Consider the following 18,268-nt stretch of genomic DNA (forward strand, 5'->3'; position numbering starts at 1 on the left):
CTGTAAACAGTAATGCTGTGGGGGAGAGTGGTTACTCTGTAAACAGTAATGCTGTGGGGGAGAGTGGTTACTCTGTAAACAGTAATGCTGTGGGGGACAGAGGAAGGGGAGGGATGGGGGGTAGAGTGGTTACTCTGTAAACAGTAATGCTGAGGGGGTCAGAGAGGAAGGGGAGGGATGGGGGGTAGAGTGGTTACTCTGTAAACAGTAATGCTGTGGGGGACAGAGGAAGGGGAGGGATGGGGGTAGAGTGGTTACTCTGTAAACAGTAATGCTCTGGGGGACAGAGGAAGGGGAGGGATGGGGGGGTAGAGTGGTTACTCTGTAAACAGTAATGCTGTGGGGGACAGAGAGGAAGGGGAGGGATGGGGGGTAGAGTGGTTACTCTGTAAACAGTAATGCTGTGGGGGACAGAGGAAGGGGAGGGATGGGGGGGTAGAGTGGTTACTCTGTAAACAGTAATGCTGTGGGGGACAGGGAGGAAGGGGAGGGATGGGGGGTAGAGTGGTTACTCTGTAAACAGTAATGCTGTGGGGGACAGAGAGGAAGGGGAGGGTTGGGGGGTAGAGTGGTTACTCTGTAAACAGTAATGCTCTGGGGGACAGAGAGGAAGGGGAGGGATGGGGGTAGAGTGGTTACTCTGTAAACAGTAATGCTGTGGCGTAGAGTGGTTACTCTGTAAACAGTAATGCTGTGGGGGACAGAGAGGAAGGGGAGGGATGGGGGGGTAGAGTGGTTACTCTGTAAACAGTAATGCTGTGTGGGACAGAGAGGAATGGGGGGTAGAGTGGTTACTCTGTAAACAGTAATGCTGTGGGGGACAGAGAGGAAGGGGAGGGATGGGGGGTAGAGTGGTTACTCTGTAAACAGTAATGCTGTGGGGGACAGAGAGGAAGGGGAGGGATGGGGGGTAGAGTGGTTACTCTGTAAACAGTAATGCTGTGGGGGACAGAGAGGAAGGGGAGGGATGGGGGGTAGAGTGGTTACTCTGTAAACAGTAATGCTGTGGGGGACAGAGAGGAAGGAGGGATGGGGGGTAGAGTGGTTACTCTGTAAACAGTAATGCTGTGGGGGACAGAGAGGAAGTGGAGGGATGGGGGGTAGAGTGGTTACTCTGTAAACAGTAATGCTGTGGGGGACAGAGAGGAAGGGGAGGGATGGGGGGTAGAGTGGTTACTCTGTAAACAGTAACGCTGTGGGGGACAGAGGAAGGGGAGGGATGGGGGTAGAGTGGTTACTCTGTAAACAGTAATGCTCTGGGGGACAGAGAGGAAGGGGAGGGATGGGGGGTAGAGTGGTTACTCTGTAAACAGTAATGCTGTGGGTGACAGAGGAAGGGGAGGGATGGGGGGTAGAGTGGTTACTCTGTAAACAGTAATGCTGTGGGGGACAGAGAGGAAGGGGAGGGATGGGGGGTAGAGTGGTTACTCTGTAAACAGTAATGCTGTGGGGGACAGAGGAAGGGGAGGGATGGGGGGTAGAGTGGTTACTCTGTACACAGTAATGCTGTGGGGGACAGAGAGGAATGGGAGGGATGGGGGGTAGAGTGGTTACTCTGTAAACAGTAATGCTGTGGGGGACAGAGAGGAAGGGGAGGGATGGGGGTTAGAGTGGTTACTCTGTAAACAGTAATGCTGTGGGGGACAGAGAGTTAGGGGAGGGATGGGGGGGTAGAGTGGTTACTCTGTAAACAGTAATGCTGTGGGGGACAGAGGAAGGGGAGGGATGGGGGTAGAGTGGTTACTCTGTAAACAGTAATGCTGTGGGGGACAGAGAGGAAGGGGAGGGATGGGGGGTAGAGTGGTTACTCTGTAAACAGTAATGCTGTGGGGGACAGAGAGGAAGGGGAGGGATGGGGGGTAGAGTGGTTACTCTGTAAACAGTAATACTGTGGGGGACAGAGAGGAAGGGGAGGGATTAGGGGTAGAGTGGTTACTCAGTAAACAGTAATGCTGTGGGGGACAGAGAGGAAGGGGAGGGATGGGGGGTAGAGTGGTTACTCTGTAAACAGTAATGCTGTGGGGGACAGAGAGGAAGGGGAGGGATGGGGGGTAGAGTGGTTACTCTGTAAACAGTAATGCTGTGGGGGACAGAGAGGAAGGGGAGGGATGGGGGGGTAGAGTGGTTACTCTGTAAACAGTAATGCTGTGGGGGACAGAGAGGAAGGGGAGAGATGGGGGGTAGAGTGGTTACTCAGTAAACAGTAATGCTGTGGGGGACAGAGAGGAAGGGGAGGGATGGGGGTAGAGTGGTTACTCTGTAAACAGTAATGCTGTGGGGGACAGAGAGGAAGGGGAGGGATGGGGGGTAGAGTGGTTACTATGTAAACAGTAATGCTGTGGGGGACAGAGTGGAAGGGGAGGGATGGGGGGTAGAGTGGTTACTCTGTAAACAGTAATGCTGTGGGGGACAGAGAGGAAGGGGAGGGATGGGAGGTAGAGTGGTTACTCTGTAAACAGTAATGCTGTGGGGGACAGAGGAAGGGGAGGGATGGGGGTAGAGTGGTTATTCTGTAAACAGTAATGCTCTGAGGGACAGAGGAAGGGGAGGGATGGGGGGGTAGAGTGGTTACTCTGTAAACAGTAATGCTGTGGGGGACAGAGAGGAAGGGGAGGGATGGGGGGTAGAGTGGTTACTCTGTAAACAGTAATGCTGTGGGTGACAGAGGAAGGGGAGGGATGGGGGTAGAGTGGTTAGTCTGTAAACAGTAATGCTGTGGGGGACAGAGAGGAAGGGGAGGGATGGGGGGTAGAGTGGTTACTCTGTAAACAGTAATGCTGTGGGGGACAGAGAGGAAGGGGAGGGATGGGGGGGTAGAGTGGTTACTCTGTAAACAGTAATGCTGTGGGGGACAGAGAGGAAGGGGAGGGATGGGGGGTAGAGTGGTTACTCTGTGAACAGTAATGCTGTGGGGGACAGAGAGGAAGGGGAGGGATGGGGGGTAGAGTGGTTACTCTGTAAACAGTAATGCTGAGGGGGACAGAGAGGAAGGGGAGGGATGGGGGGTAGAGTGGTTACTCTGTAAACAGTAATGCTGCGGGGGACAGAGGAAGGGGAGGGATGGGGGTAGAGTGGTTACTCTGTAAACAGTAATGCTGTGGGGGACAGAGGAAGGGGAGGGATTAGGGGTAGAGTGGTTACTCTGTAAACAGTAATGCTGTGGGGGACAGAGAGGAAGGGGAGGGATGGGGGTAGAGTGGTTACTCTGTAAACAGTAATGCTGTGGGGGACAGAGAGGAAGGGGAGGGATGGGGGGGTAGAGTGGTTACTCTGTAAACAGTAATGCTGTGGGGGAGAGTGGTTACTCTGTAAACAGTAATGCTGTGGGGGAGAGTGGTTACTCTGTAAACAGTAATGCTGTGGGGGACAGAGGAAGGGGAGGGATGGGGGGTAGAGTGGTTACTCTGTAAACAGTAATGCTGTGGGGGACAGAGAGGAAGGGGAGGGATGGGGGGTAGAGTGGTTACTCTGTAAACAGTAATGCTGTGGAGGACAGAGAGGAAGGGGAGGGATGGGGGCTAGAGTGGTTACTCTGTAAACAGTAATGCTGTGGGGGACAGAGAGGAAGGGGAGGGATGGGGGGTAGAGTGGTTACTCTGTAAACAGTAATGCTGTGGGGGACAGAGAGGAAGGGGAGGGATGGGGGGTAGAGTGGTTACTCTGTAAACAGTAATGCTGTGGGGGACAGAGAGGAAGGGGAGGGATGGGGGGTAGAGTGGTTACTCTGTAAACAGTAATGCTGTGGGGGACAGAGAGGAAGGGGAGGGATGGGGGGGTAGAGTGGTTACTCAGTAAACAGTAATGCTCTGGTGGACAGAGGAAGGGGAGGGATGGGGGGTAGAGTGGTTACTCTGTAAACAGTAATGCTCTGGGGGACAGAGAGGAAGGGGAGGGATGGGGGTAGAGTGGTTACTCAGTAAACAGTAATGCTGTGGGGGACAGAGAGGAAGGGGAGGGATGGGGGGTAGAGTGGTTACTCTGTAAACAGTAATACTGTGGGGGACAGAGAGGAAGGGGAGGGATGGGGGGTAGAGTGGTTACTCAGTAAACAGTAATGCTGTGGGGGACGGGGAGGGATGGGGGGGTAGAGTGGTTACTCTGTAAACAGTAATGCTGTGGGGGACAGAGAGGAAGGGGAGGGATGGGGGGTAGAGTGGTTACTCTGTAAACAGTAATGCTGTGGGGGACAGAGAGGAAGGGGAGGGATGGGGGGGTAGAGTGGTTACTCTGTAAACAGTAATGCTGTGGGGGACAGAGAGGAAGGGGAGGGATGGGGGGTAGAGTGGTTACTCTGTAAACAGTAATGCTGCGGGGGACAGAGGAAGGGGAGGGATGGGGGGTAGAGTGGTTACTCTGTAAACAGTAATGCTGTGGGGGACAGAGAGGAAGGGGAGGGATGGGGGGTAGAGTGGTTACTCTGTAAACAGTAATGCTGTGGGGGACAGAGGAAGGGGAGGGATGGGGGTAGAGTGGTTACTCTGTAAACAGTAATGCTGTGGGGGACAGAGAGGAAGGGGAGGGATGGGGGGGGTAGAGTGGTTACTCAGTAAACAGTAATGCTGTGGGGGACAGAGAGGAAGGGGAGGGATGGGGGGTAGAGTGGTTACTCTGTAAACAGTAATGCTGCGGGGGACAGAGGAAGGGGAGGGATGGGGGGGTAGAGTGGTTACTCTGTAAACAGTAATGCTGTGGGGGACAGAGGAAGGGGAGGGATGGGGGGGTAGAGTGGTTACTCTGTAAACAGTAATGCTGTGGGGGACAGAGAGGAAGGGGAGGGATGGGGGGTAGAGTGGTTACTCTGTAAACAGTAATGCTGTGGGGGACAGAGGAAGGGGAGGGATGGGGGTAGAGTGGTTACTCTGTAAACAGTAATGCTGTGGGGGACAGAGAGGAAGGGGAGGGATGGGGGGTAGAGTGGTTACTCTGTAAACAGTAATGCTGAGGGGGACAGAGAGGAAGGGGAGGGATGGGGGGTAGAGTGGTTACTCTGTAAACAGTAATGCTGTGGGGGACAGAGGAAGGGGAGGGATGGGGGTAGAGTGGTTACTCTGTAAACAGTAATGCTCTGGGGGACAGAGGAAGGGGAGGGATGGGGGGGTAGAGTGGTTACTCTGTAAACAGTAATGCTGTGGGGGACAGAGAGGAAGGGGAGGGATGGGGGGTAGAGTGGTTACTCTGTAAACAGTAATGCTGTGGGGGACAGAGGAAGGGGAGGGATGGGGGGGTAGAGTGGTTACTCTGTAAACAGTAATGCTGTGGGGGACAGGGAGGAAGGGGAGGGATGGGGGGTAGAGTGGTTACTCTGTAAACAGTAATGCTGTGGGGGACAGAGAGGAAGGGGAGGGTTGGGGGGTAGAGTGGTTACTCTGTAAACAGTAATGCTCTGGGGGACAGAGAGGAAGGGGAGGGATGGGGGTAGAGTGGTTACTCTGTAAACAGTAATGCTGTGGCGTAGAGTGGTTACTCTGTAAACAGTAATGCTGTGGGGGACAGAGAGGAAGGGGAGGTAGAGTGGTTACTCTGTAAACAGTAATGCTGTGTGGGACAGAGAGGAATGGGAGGGATGGGGGGTAGAGTGGTTACTCTGTAAACAGTAATGCTGTGGGGGACAGAGAGGAAGGGGAGGGATGGGGGGTAGAGTGGTTACTCTGTAAACAGTAATGCTGTGGGGGACAGAGAGGAAGGGGAGGGATGGGGGGTAGAGTGGTTACTCTGTAAACATTAATGCTGTGGGGGACAGAGAGGAAGGGGAGGGATGGGGGGTAGAGTGGTTACTCTGTAAACAGTAATGCTGTGGGGGACAGAGAGGAAGGAGGGATGGGGGGTAGAGTGGTTACTCTGTAAACAGTAATGCTGTGGGGGACAGAGAGGAAGTGGAGGGATGGGGGGTAGAGTGGTTACTCTGTAAACAGTAATGCTGTGGGGGACAGAGAGGAAGGGGAGGGATGGGGGGTAGAGTGGTTACTCTGTAAACAGTAATGCTGTGGGGGACAGAGGAAGGGGAGGGATGGGGGTAGAGTGGTTACTCTGTAAACAGTAATGCTCTGGGGGACAGAGAGGAAGGGGAGGGATGGGGGGTAGAGTGGTTACTCTGTAAACAGTAATGCTGTGGGTGACAGAGGAAGGGGAGGGATGGGGGGTAGAGTGGTTACTCTGTAAACAGTAATGCTGTGGGGGACAGAGAGGAAGGGGAGGGATGGGGGGTAGAGTGGTTACTCTGTACACAGTAATGCTGTGGGGGACAGAGAGGAAGGGGAGGGATGGGGGGGTAGAGTGGTTACTCTGTAAACAGTAATGCTGTGGGGGACAGAGAGGAAGGGGAGGGATGGGGGGTAGAGTGGTTACTCTGTAAACAGTAATGCTGTGGGGGACAGAGAGGAAGGGGAGGGATGGGGGGGTAGAGTGGTTACTCTGTAAACAGTAATGCTGTGGGGGACAGAGGAAGGGGAGGGATGGGGGTAGAGTGGTTACTCTGTAAACAGTAATGCTGTGGGGGACAGAGAGGAAGGGGAGGGATGGGGGGTAGAGTGGTTACTCTGTAAACAGTAATGCTGTGGGGGACAGAGAGGAAGGGGAGGGATGGGGGGTAGAGTGGTTACTCTGTAAACAGTAATACTGTGGGGGACAGAGAGGAAGGGGAGGGATGGGGGGTAGAGTGGTTACTCAGTAAACAGTAATGCTGTGGGGGACAGAGAGGAAGGGGAGGGATGGGGGGTAGAGTGGTTACTCTGTAAACAGTAATGCTGTGGGGGACAGAGAGGAAGGGGAGGGATGGGGGGTAGAGTGGTTACTCTGTAAACAGTAATGCTGTGGGGGACAGAGAGGAAGGGGAGGGATGGGGGGGTAGAGTGGTTACTCTGTAAACAGTAATGCTGTGGGGGACAGAGAGGAAGGGGAGAGATGGGGGGTAGAGTGGTTACTCTGTAAACAGTAATGCTGCGGGGGACAGAGGAAGGGGAGGGATGGGGGGTAGAGTGGTTACTCTGTAAACAGTAATGCTGCGGGGGACAGAGAGGAAGGGGAGGGATGGGGGGTAGAGTGGTTACTCTGTAAACAGTAATGCTGTGGGGGACAGAGGAAGGGGAGGGATGGGGGTAGAGTGGTTACTCTGTAAACAGTAATGCTGTGGGGGACAGAGAGGAAGGGGAGGGATGGGGGGGGTAGAGTGGTTACTCAGTAAACAGTAATGCTGTGGGGGACAGAGAGGAAGGGGAGAGATGGGGGGTAGAGTGGTTACTCTGTAAACAGTAATGCTGCGGGGGACAGAGGAAGGGGAGGGATGGGGGGGTAGAGTGGTTACTCTGTAAACAGTAATGCTGTGGGGGACAGAGGAAGGGGAGGGATGGGGGGGTAGAGTGGTTACTCTGTAAACAGTAATGCTGTGGGGGACAGAGAGGAAGGGGAGGGATGGGGGGTAGAGTGGTTACTCTGTAAACAGTAATGCTGTGGGGGACAGAGGAAGGGGAGGGATGGGGGGTAGAGTGGTTACTCTGTAAACAGTAATGCTGTGGGGGACAGAGGAAGGGGAGGGATGGGGGGTAGAGTGGTTACTCTGTAAACAGTAATGCTGTGGGGGACAGAGAGGAAGGGGAGGGATGGGGGGTAGAGTGGTTACTCTGTAAACAGTAATGCTGAGGGGGACAGAGAGGAAGGGGAGGGATGGGGGGTAGAGTGGTTACTCTGTAAACAGTAATGCTGTGGGGGACAGAGGAAGGGGAGGGATGGGGGTAGAGTGGTTACTCTGTAAACAGTAATGCTCTGGGGGACAGAGGAAGGGGAGGGATGGAGGGGTAGAGTGGTTACTCTGTAAACAGTAATGCTGTGGGGGACAGAGAGGAAGGGGAGGGATGGGGGGTAGAGTGGTTACTCTGTAAACAGTAATGCTGTGGGGGACAGAGGAAGGGGAGGGATGGGGGGGTAGAGTGGTTACTCTGTAAACAGTAATGCTGTGGGGGACAGGGAGGAAGGGGAGGGATGGGGGGTAGAGTGGTTACTCTGTAAACAGTAATGCTGTGGGGGACAGAGAGGAAGGGGAGGGATGGGGGGTAGAGTGGTTACTCTGTAAACAGTAATGCTCTGGGGGACAGAGAGGAAGGGGAGGGATGGGGGTAGATTGGTTACTCTGTAAACAGTAATGCTGTGGCGTAGAGTGGTTACTCTGTAAACAGTAATGCTGTGGGGGACAGAGAGGAAGGGGAGGGATGGGGGGGTAGAGTGGTTACTCTGTAAACAGTAATGCTGTGGGGGACAGAGGAAGAGGAGGGATGGGGGTAGAGTGGTTACTCTGTAAACAGTAATGCTGTGGGGGACAGAGAGGAAGGGGAGGGATGGGGGGTAGAGTGGTTACTCTGTAAACAGTAATGCTGTGGGGGACAGAGAGGAAGGGGAGGGATGGGGGGTAGAGTGGTTACTCTGTAAACAGTAATGCTGTGGGGGACAGAGGAAGGGGAGGGATGGGGGGTAGAGTGGTTACTCAGTAAACAGTAATGCTGTGGGGGACAGAGGAAGGGGAGGGATGGGGGGTAGAGTGGTTACTCTGTAAACAGTAATGCTGTGGGGGACAGAGAGGAAGGGGAGGGATGGGGGGGTAGAGTGGTTACTCTGTAAACAGTAATGCTGTGGGGGACAGGGAGGAAGGGGAGGGATGGGGGGTAGAGTGGTTACTCTGTAAACAGTAATGCTGTGGGGGACAGAGAGGAAGGGGAGGGATGGGGGGTAGAGTGGTTACTCTGTAAACAGTAATGCTCTGGGGGACAGAGAGGAAGGGGAGGGATGGGGGTAGATTGGTTACTCTGTAAACAGTAATGCTGTGGCGTAGAGTGGTTACTCTGTAAACAGTAATGCTGTGGGGGACAGAGAGGAAGGGGAGGGATGGGGGGGTAGAGTGGTTACTCTGTAAACAGTAATGCTGTGGGGGACAGAGGAAGAGGAGGGATGGGGGTAGAGTGGTTACTCTGTAAACAGTAATGCTGTGGGGGACAGAGAGGAAGGGGAGGGATGGGGGGTAGAGTGGTTACTCTGTAAACAGTAATGCTGTGGGGGACAGAGAGGAAGGGGAGGGATGGGGGGTAGAGTGGTTACTCTGTAAACAGTAATGCTGTGGGGGACAGAGGAAGGGGAGGGATGGGGGGTAGAGTGGTTACTCAGTAAACAGTAATGCTGTGGGGGACAGAGGAAGGGGAGGGATGGGGGGTAGAGTGGTTACTCTGTAAACAGTAATGCTGTGGGGGACAGAGAGGAAGGGGAGGGATGGGGGGGTAGAGTGGTTACTCTGTAAACAGTAATGCTGTGGGGGACAGAGGAAGGGGAGGGATGGGGGGTAGAGTGGTTACTCTGTAAACAGTAATGCTGTGGGGGACAGAGAGGAAGGGGAGGGATGGGGGGTAGAGTGGTTACTCTGTAAACAGTAATGCTCTGGGGGACAGAGAGGAAGGGGAGGGATGGGGGGTAGAGTGGTTACTCTGTAAACAGTAATGCTGTGGGGGACAGAGAGGAAGGGGAGGGATGGGGGGTAGAGTGGTTACTCTGTAAACAGTAATGCTGTGGGGGAGAGGAAGGGGAGGGATGGGGGGTAGAGTGGTTACTCTGTAAACAGTAATGCTGTGGGGGACAGAGAGGAAGGGGAGGGATGGGGGTAGAGTGGTTACTCTGTAAACAGTAATGCTGTGGGGGACAGAGAGGAAGGGGAGGGATGGGGGGTAGAGTGGTTACTCTGTAAACAGTAATGCTGTGGGGGACAGAGGAAGGGAAGGGATGGGGGGGTAGAGTGGTTACTCTGTAAACAGTAATGCTGTGGGGGACAGAGAGGAAGGGGAGGTATGGGGGGTAGAGTGGTTACTCAGTAGACAGTAATGCTGTGGGGGACAGAGGAAGGGGAGGATTGGGGGGTAGAGTGGTTACTCTGTAAACAGTAATGCTCTGGGGGACAGAGGAAGGGGAGGGATGGGGGGTAGAGTGGTTACTCTGTAAACAGTAATGCTGTGGGGGACAGAGAAGAAGGGGAGGGATGGGGGGTAGAGTGGTTACTCAGTAAACAGTAATGCTGTGGGGGACAGAGAGGAAGGGGAGGGATGGGGGGGTAGAGTGGTTACTCTGTAAACAGTAATGCTGTGGGGGACAGAGAGGAAGGGGAGGGATGGGGGGTAGAATGGTTACTCTGTAAACAGTAATGCTGCGGGGGACAGAGGAAGGGGAGGGATGGGGGGTAGAGTGGTTACTCTGTAAACAGTAATGCTGTGGGGGACAGAGGAAGGGGAGGGATGGGGGGTAGAGTGGTTACTCTGTAAACAGTAATGCTGTGGGGGACAGAGAGGAAGGGGAGGGATGGGGGGTAGAGTGGTTACTCTGTAAACAGTAATGCTGTGGGGGACAGAGAGGAAGGGGAGGGATGGGGGGTAGAGTGGTTACTCTGTAAACAGTAATGCTGTGGGGGACAGAGAGGAAGGGGAGGGATGGGGGGGTAGAGTGGTTACTCTGTAAACAGTAATGCTGTGGGGGAGAGTGGTTACTCTGTAAACAGTAATGCTGTGGGGGAGAGTGGTTACTCTGTAAACAGTAATGCTGTGGGGGACAGAGGAAGGGGAGGGATGGGGGGTAGAGTGGTTACTCTGTAAACAGTAATGCTGTGGGGGACAGAGAGGAAGGGGAGGGATGGGGGGTAGAGTGGTTACTCTGTAAACAGTAATGCTGTGGGGGACAGAGAGGAAGGGGAGGGATGGGGGGTAGAGTGGTTACTCTGTAAACAGTAATGCTGTGGGGGACAGAGAGGAAGGGGAGGGATGGGGGTAGAGTGGTTACTCTGTAAACAGTAATGCTGTGGGGGACAGAGAGGAAGGGGAGGGATGGGGGGTAGAGTGGTTACTCTGTAAACAGTAATGCTCTGGGGGACAGAGAGGAAGGGGAGGGATGGGGGGTAGAGTGGTTACTCTGTAAACAGTAATGCTCTGGGGGACAGAGAGGAAGGGGAGGGATGGGGGGTAGAGTGGTTACTCAGTAAACAGTAATGCTGTGGGGGACAGAGAGGAAGGGGAGGGATGGGGGGTAGAGTGGTTACTCTGTAAACAGTAATGCTGTGGGGGACAGAGAGGAAGGGGAGGAATGGGGGGTAGAGTGGTTACTCAGTAAACAGTAATGCTGTGGGGGACAGAGAGGAAGGGGAGGGATGGGGGGGGTAGAGTGGTTACTCTGTAAACAGTAATGCTGTGGGGGACAGAGATGAAGGGGAGGGATGGGGGTAGAGTGGTTACTCTGTAAACAGTAATGCTCTGGGGGACAGAGAGGAAGGGGAGGGATGGGGGGTAGAGTGGTTACTCTGTAAACAGTAATGCTCTGGGGGACAGAGAGGAAGGGGAGGGATGGGGGGTAGAGTGGTTACTCTGTAAACAGTAATGCTGTAGGGGACAGAGAGGAAGGGGAGGGATGGGGGGTAGAGTGGTTACTCTGTAAACAGTAATGCTGCGGGGGACAGAGAGGAAGGGGAGGGATGGGGGGGTAGAGTGGTTACTCTGTAAACAGTAATGCTGCGGGGGACAGAGAGGAAGGGGAGGGATGGGGGGTAGAGTGGTTACTCTGTAAACAGTAATGCTGCGGGGGACAGAGGAAGGGGAGGGATGGGGGGTAGAGTGGTTACTCTGTAAACAGTAATGCTGTGGGGGACAGAGAGGAAGGGGAGGGATGGGGGGTAGAGTGGTTACTCTGTAAACAGTAATGCTGTGGGGGACAGAGAGGAAGGGGAGGGATGGGGGGTAGAGTGGTTACTCTGTAAACAGCAATGCTGTGGGGGACAGAGGAAGGGGAGGGATGGGGGGTAGAGTGGTTACTCTGTAAACAGTAATGCTGTGGGGGACAGAGAGGAAGGGGAGGGATGGGGGTAGAGTGGTTACTCTGTAAACAGTAATGCTGTGGGGGACAGAGAGGAAGGGGAGGGATGGGGGGTAGAGTGGTTACTCTGTAAACAGTAATGCTGTGGGGGACAGAGGAAGGGGAGGGATGGGGGGTGTAGAGTGGTTACTCTGTAAACAGTAATGCTGTGGGGGACAGAGAGGAGGGGAGGGATGGGGGGTAGAGTGGTTACTCAGTAAACAGTAATGCTGTGGGGGACAGAGGAAGGGGAGGGATGGGGGGTAGAGTGGTTACTCTGTAAACAGTAATGCTCTGGGGGACAGAGGAAGGGGAGGGATGGGGGTAGAGTGGTTACTCTGTAAACAGTAATGCTGTGGGGGACAGAGAGGGATGGGGGGGTAGAGTGGTTACTCTGTAAACAGTAATGCTGTGGGGGAGAGTGGTTACTCTGTAAACAGTAATGCTGTGGGGGAGAGTGGTTACTCTGTAAACAGCAATGCTGTGGGGGACAGAGGAAGGGGAAGGATGGGGGGTAGAGTGGTTACTCTGTAAACAGTAATGCTCTGGGGGACAGAGAGGAAGGGGAGGGATGGGGGGTAGAGTGGTTACTCTGTAAACAGTAATGCTCTGGGGGACAGAGAGGAAGGGGAGGGATGGGGGGTAGAGTGGTTACTCAGTAAACAGTAATGCTGTGGGGGACAGAGAGGAAGGGGAGGGATGGGGGGGTAGAGTGGTTACTCTGTAAACAGTAATGCTGTGAGGGACAGAGAGGAAGGGGAGGGATGGGGGGTAGAGTGGTTACTCTGTAAACAGTAATGCTGTGGGGGACAGAGAGGAAGGGGAGGGATGGGGGGGTAGAGTGGTTACTCTGTAAACAGTAATGCTGTGGGGGACAGAGATGAAGGGGAGGGATGGGGGGTAGAGTGGTTACTCTGTAAACAGTAATGCTCTGGGGGACAGAGAGGAAGGGGAGGGATGGGGGGTAGAGTGGTTACTCTGTAAACAGTAATGCTGTGGGGGACAGAGAGGAAGGGGAGGGATGGGGGGTAGAGTGGTTACTCTGTAAACAGTAATGCTGTGGGGGACAGAGAGGAAGGGGAGGAATGGGGGGGTAGAGTGGTTACTCTGTAAACAGTAATGCTGTGGGGGACAGAGAGGAAGGGGAGGGATGGGGGTAGAGTGGTTACTCTGTAAACAGTAATGCTGTGGGGGACAGAGAGGAAGGGGAGGGATGGGGGGTAGAGTGGTTACTCTGTAAACTGTAATGCTGTGGGGGACAGAGAGGAAGGGGAGGGATGGGGGGTAGAGTGGTTACTCTGTAAACAGTAATGCTGTGTTGGACAGAGAGGAAGGGGAGGGATGGGGGGTAGAGTGGTTACTCTGTAAACAGTAATGCTGCGGGGAACAGAGGAAGGGGAGGGATGGGGGGGTAGAGTGGTTACTCTGTAAACAGTAATGCTGTGGGGGACAGAGGAAGGGGAGGGATGGGGGGTAGAGTGGTTACTCTGTAAACAGTAATGCTCTGGGGGACAGAGAGGAAGGGGAGGGATGGGGGGGTAGATTGGTTACTCTGTAAACAGTAATGCTGTGGGGGACAGAGAGGAAGGGGAGGGATGGGGGGTAGAGTGGTTACTCTGTAAACAGTAATGCTCTGGGGGACAGAGGAAGGGGAGGGATGGGGGGTAGAGTGGTTACTCTGTAAACAGTAATGCTGTGGGGGACAGAGGAAGGGGAGGGATGGGGGGTAGAGTGGTTACTCTGTAAGCAGTAATGCTGTGGGGGACAGAGAGGAAGGGGAGGGATGGGGGGTAGAGTGGTTACTCTGTAAACAGTAATGCTGTGGGGGACAGAGAGGAAGGGGAGGGATGGGGGGTAGAGTGGTTACTCTGTAAACAGTAATGCTGTGGGGGACAGAGAGGAAGGGGAGGGATGGGGGGTAGAGTGGTTACTCTGTAAACAGTAATGCTGTGGGGGACAGAGAGGAAGGGGAGGGATGGGGGGTAGAGTGGTTACTCTGTAAACAGTAATGCTGTGGGGGACAGAGAGGAAAGGGAGGGATGGGGGGTAGAGTGGTTACTCTGTAAACAGTAATGCTGTGGGGGACAGAGAATGTTTGCATATACATAATGACATTTGAAATGTCTTTGTTCTTTTGGAACTTCTGTGAGTGTAATGTTTACTGAACTTGTATTGTTTATTTCACTTTTCTTTATTATCTACTTCACTTCCTTTGGCAATGTTAACATATGTTTCCCATGCCAATAAAGCCCTTAAATTGAATTGAGAGAGCAGGGAGGAAAGGGATGGGGGTAGAGTGGTTTCTCAGTAAACGGCAATGCTGTGGAGGAGAGGGGGGGGAGGAGGAGAGAGATGGGGGCGGGGCTTTCCAGATGACTGGGGTTCTATTGGATATCAGTTTCCTCATATTTAAATACTTTCAAATGCCCATTTATCAGTTTACTAAGTAAAGGCTCAGAAAGGACAAGTCATTGTAAAGCGATGCCTTCTGTCCCGACCCAGGCATTGTGTTGTTGGGAATCAGTATGAACTCAGTGTTTATTGTTATGGCCTCAACGAGAGGACACACACGGTGTACCAGATGAGTCGGACAGTGTCAGAGAGCAGAGGACTGGGTAGCACAGACCGCTCTGCTCCGAGAGACTAAACTATTAGGAATGCAAGAGGAGTGGACAAATGAGGCGTGAACGTTAGCTAGGTACCGTGGTGATGTGAGGCTGATGCAGGGCGATCCAGAGGACAGATAGCTACAGGGGACCTGGCCAAGGCAATCCTCCAGCAGACCAGTAGCTTTGTATCTGGCTGTGTCCCTGTTTGGTTATGACATTTGTCTCCATGGTGAACCGTACAGACCATAGGGAATACTATGGATATAGAGACCGTATAAATGACTAATGCTTTACTCTGGGTTAAGGTTGTCAGTTTCTTTAATGAACTTAGAAATTCAATTCAGGAAGTGGAAAAATGCACAATGATAAAAAAAATCATATTTCTTCAGTTATTGAATTGCAATTAATCTGCTGAATAGACTGAATTGGTTTAGAATTGATTTGGAATTGACTGAACTGATTTGGAATTGTCTCAACCCCAATTCAAGCATAATCTGAAATGATGTTCAAGAAATACATTTTCATCCTCAACACAATTTTCATAGATATCTAACACTGAAAATAACTAAGAAATAACTAAATGAAAATAATTACTTGAAAACGACATGGCCAATAGTAGCCCATACACATGTTTTTTTCTCAGTGAAATGGAAATGATGGTATATTATTTTCTACTTGTACTTTATAAAACATGCTTTTCCCAAGAGTTGTTTTCAAGGTATTTTATGCTAAAAGTGGTGGACAAATTAGGACAATATAATAACTATATTTCATACCTGACTCTGAAATAACCAGCTTAATGTAAAATGCTGAATCTAGAATGCTATTTAATTATTACATTTTCATTAGCATCTGAAATTATTTCAGTGTGGATTTAATTTTCCCACAAAACTTAGTTTTAGTATTTTAATGAACTCCCTCTTTTGAAGGAACACGTTCTCCAAGCAAATAGTTGATTATTTCTCAATAATAATAAACTGTCATGCAGTAAAAACAATTTTTTTATTTATTTCCAAATTATATGATCACTCTAAAGATTCCTGTGGAATGTTGAAGATGTATTTAATATATTTAGGAATACGTTCATAAATGTCTCTACAGTGGATGTGAATGATATTGTACATCTAGAATTAGAGTCGATGTTTTCTGACTCTTGCAAATGAAGAATTTAAGTTATTCTGAACATTTACTTTATGATGGATTTGATTGAGATGGTAACAATTTATGGAAGAAAATGTATTTGTCCTTAGCAAAGTCAAACCTCTTCAGTGAGACTATTTGCACTGAGGTACATTAAAACATGTTGCAGCAATTATTGGTAATCATTGTATAATTAAATAATAGGACCTGTATCTTTCTGTTGATATTAGTAGTGTATTTGTTCCTGTATCTTTCTGTTGATATTAGTACTGTATTTGTTCCTGTATCTTTCTGTTGATATTAGTACTGTATTTGTTCATGTATCTTTCTGTTGATATTAGTACTGTATTTGTTCATGTATCTTTCTGTTGATATTAGTACTGTATTTGTTCCTGTATCTTTCTGTTGATATTAGTACTGTATTTGTTCCTGTATCTTTCTGTTGATATTAGTACTGTATTTGTTCCTGTATCTTTCTATTGATATTAGTACTGTATTTGTTCATGTATCTTTCTGTTGATATTAGTACTGTATTTGTTCCTGTATCTTTCTGTTGATATTAGTACTGTATTTGTTCCTGTATCTTTCTATTGATATTAGTACTGTATTTGTTCCTGTATCTTTCTGTTGATATTAGTACTGTATTTGTTCCTGTATCTTTCTGTTGATATTAGTACTGTATTTGTTCCTGTATCTTTCTATTGATATTAGTACTGTATTTGTTCCTGTATCTTTCTATTGATATTAGTACTGTATTTGTTCCTGTATCTTTCTATTGATATTAGTACTGTATTTGTTCCTGTATCTTTCTGTTGATATTAGTACTGTATTTGTTCATGTATCTTTCTGTTGATATTAGTACTGTATTTGTTCCTGTATCTTTCTGTTGATATTAGTACTGTATTTGTTCCTGTATCTTTCTATTGATATTAGTACTGTATTTGTTCCTGTATCTTTCTATTGATATTAGTACTGTATTTGTTCCTGTATCTTTCTGTTGATATTAGTACTGTATTTGTTCATGTATCTTTCTGTTGATATTAGTACTGTATTTGTTCCTGTATCTTTCTGTTGATATTAGTACTGTATTTGTTCCTGTATCTTTCTGTTGATATTAGTACTGTATTTGTTCCTGTATCTTTCTGTTGATATTAGTACTGTATTTGTTCCTGTATCTTTCTGTTGATATTAGTACTGTATTTGTTCCTGTATCTTTCTGTTGATATTAGTACTGTATTTGTTCATGTATCTTTCTGTTGATATTAGTACTGTATTTGTTCCTGTATCTTTCTGTTGATATTAGTACTGTATTTGTTCCTGTATCTTTCTGTTGATATTAGTACTGTATTTGTTCATGTATCTTTCTGTTGATATTAGTACTGTATTTGTTCCTGTATCTTTCTGTTGATATTAGTACTGTATTTGTTCCTGTATCTTTCTGTTGATATTAGTACTGTATTTGTTCCTGTATCTTTCTGTTGATATTAGTACTGTATTTGTTCCTGTATCTTTCTGTTGATATTAGTACTGTATTTGTTCCTGTATCTTTCTGTTGATATTAGTACTGTATTTGTTCCTGTATCTTTCTGTTGATATTAGTACTGTATTTGTTCCTGTATCTTTCTGTTGATATTAGTACTGTATTTGTTCCTGTATCTTTCTGTTGATATTAGTAGTGTATTTGCTATATGTTGGCCTGCACCTACAGTATGAGAGAGCGATACTGAGAGAGAGATATTGAGGGAGAGAGTGTAATGTTTACTGTTCATTTTTTATTGTTTATTTCACTTTTGTTTGTCTATTTCACTTGCTTTGGCAATGTAAACATAAGTTTCCCATACCAATAAAACCCTTAAATTGAAATTGAATTGGGAGAGAGAGATACTAAGAGACAGAGAGATACTGAGAGAGAGAGAGATGTGTGTAGCTTGGTGTATGAGGGGTGTATAGAGTATTCATTTCCAGTAGCAGCATTCTCAAGCCAGAGCCTATTAGGCCACGCGAGTCTCATGGCTCGCTTTCCATCAGAATTAATCATTGGGGGTTCATTTGAAGTTTCGACAAGTTGCTGTTAATTTAGTGCAGGGGGGACATGCTAGAGTGAAAAGCTGAGGTCCCGACCAATCCCCTTGGGCCTCATTTATCAGCCAACCGCGACGGCCCGGCTTGATTACAATTTGCAAAAAAATTCATTACAGTTAGCGGGGCAATTGTCAGATCTCTCACCTCGATACTCATATCGCTTTCTCTGTCAAACATCCTCCTCCAGTAGGCTACACAAATTGCTCAGTGTGTGTTCTTTCAATACAATCTAATCTAGCAAATCTGTATTTGATTAATTGTGTAATGGACATATTTTGTTGTAAGTATCCAGTAATCAAATGCCTGAGTGGATCTCTGTCGGGGTGTGCACGAGTTTGTGTGGAATAGAAGACAACAGACACACACACACACTCCTCTAGAGCGGGTCATGAGAGCTCATCTTGTAGCCAGGCCTGTCAGTGATGCTCAGCCAGAGCGCGAGCTGCCGCCATAAATCTGAGCTTTACAGTAATTCACTCTTTCTGCTACGATGACGAGTTGCGATTTCAGTTTAATAATAAAAAAATGTGCTTGGAGAATTTCCAACGATGAATCAGTAGGGAAAATACATTTTACGT

This window comes from Salmo salar, chromosome 16 (genome assembly GCF_965601325.2).
Source record: "Salmo salar chromosome 16, fSalSal1, whole genome shotgun sequence".
NCBI classification, from domain to species: Eukaryota; Metazoa; Chordata; class Actinopteri; order Salmoniformes; family Salmonidae; genus Salmo; species Salmo salar.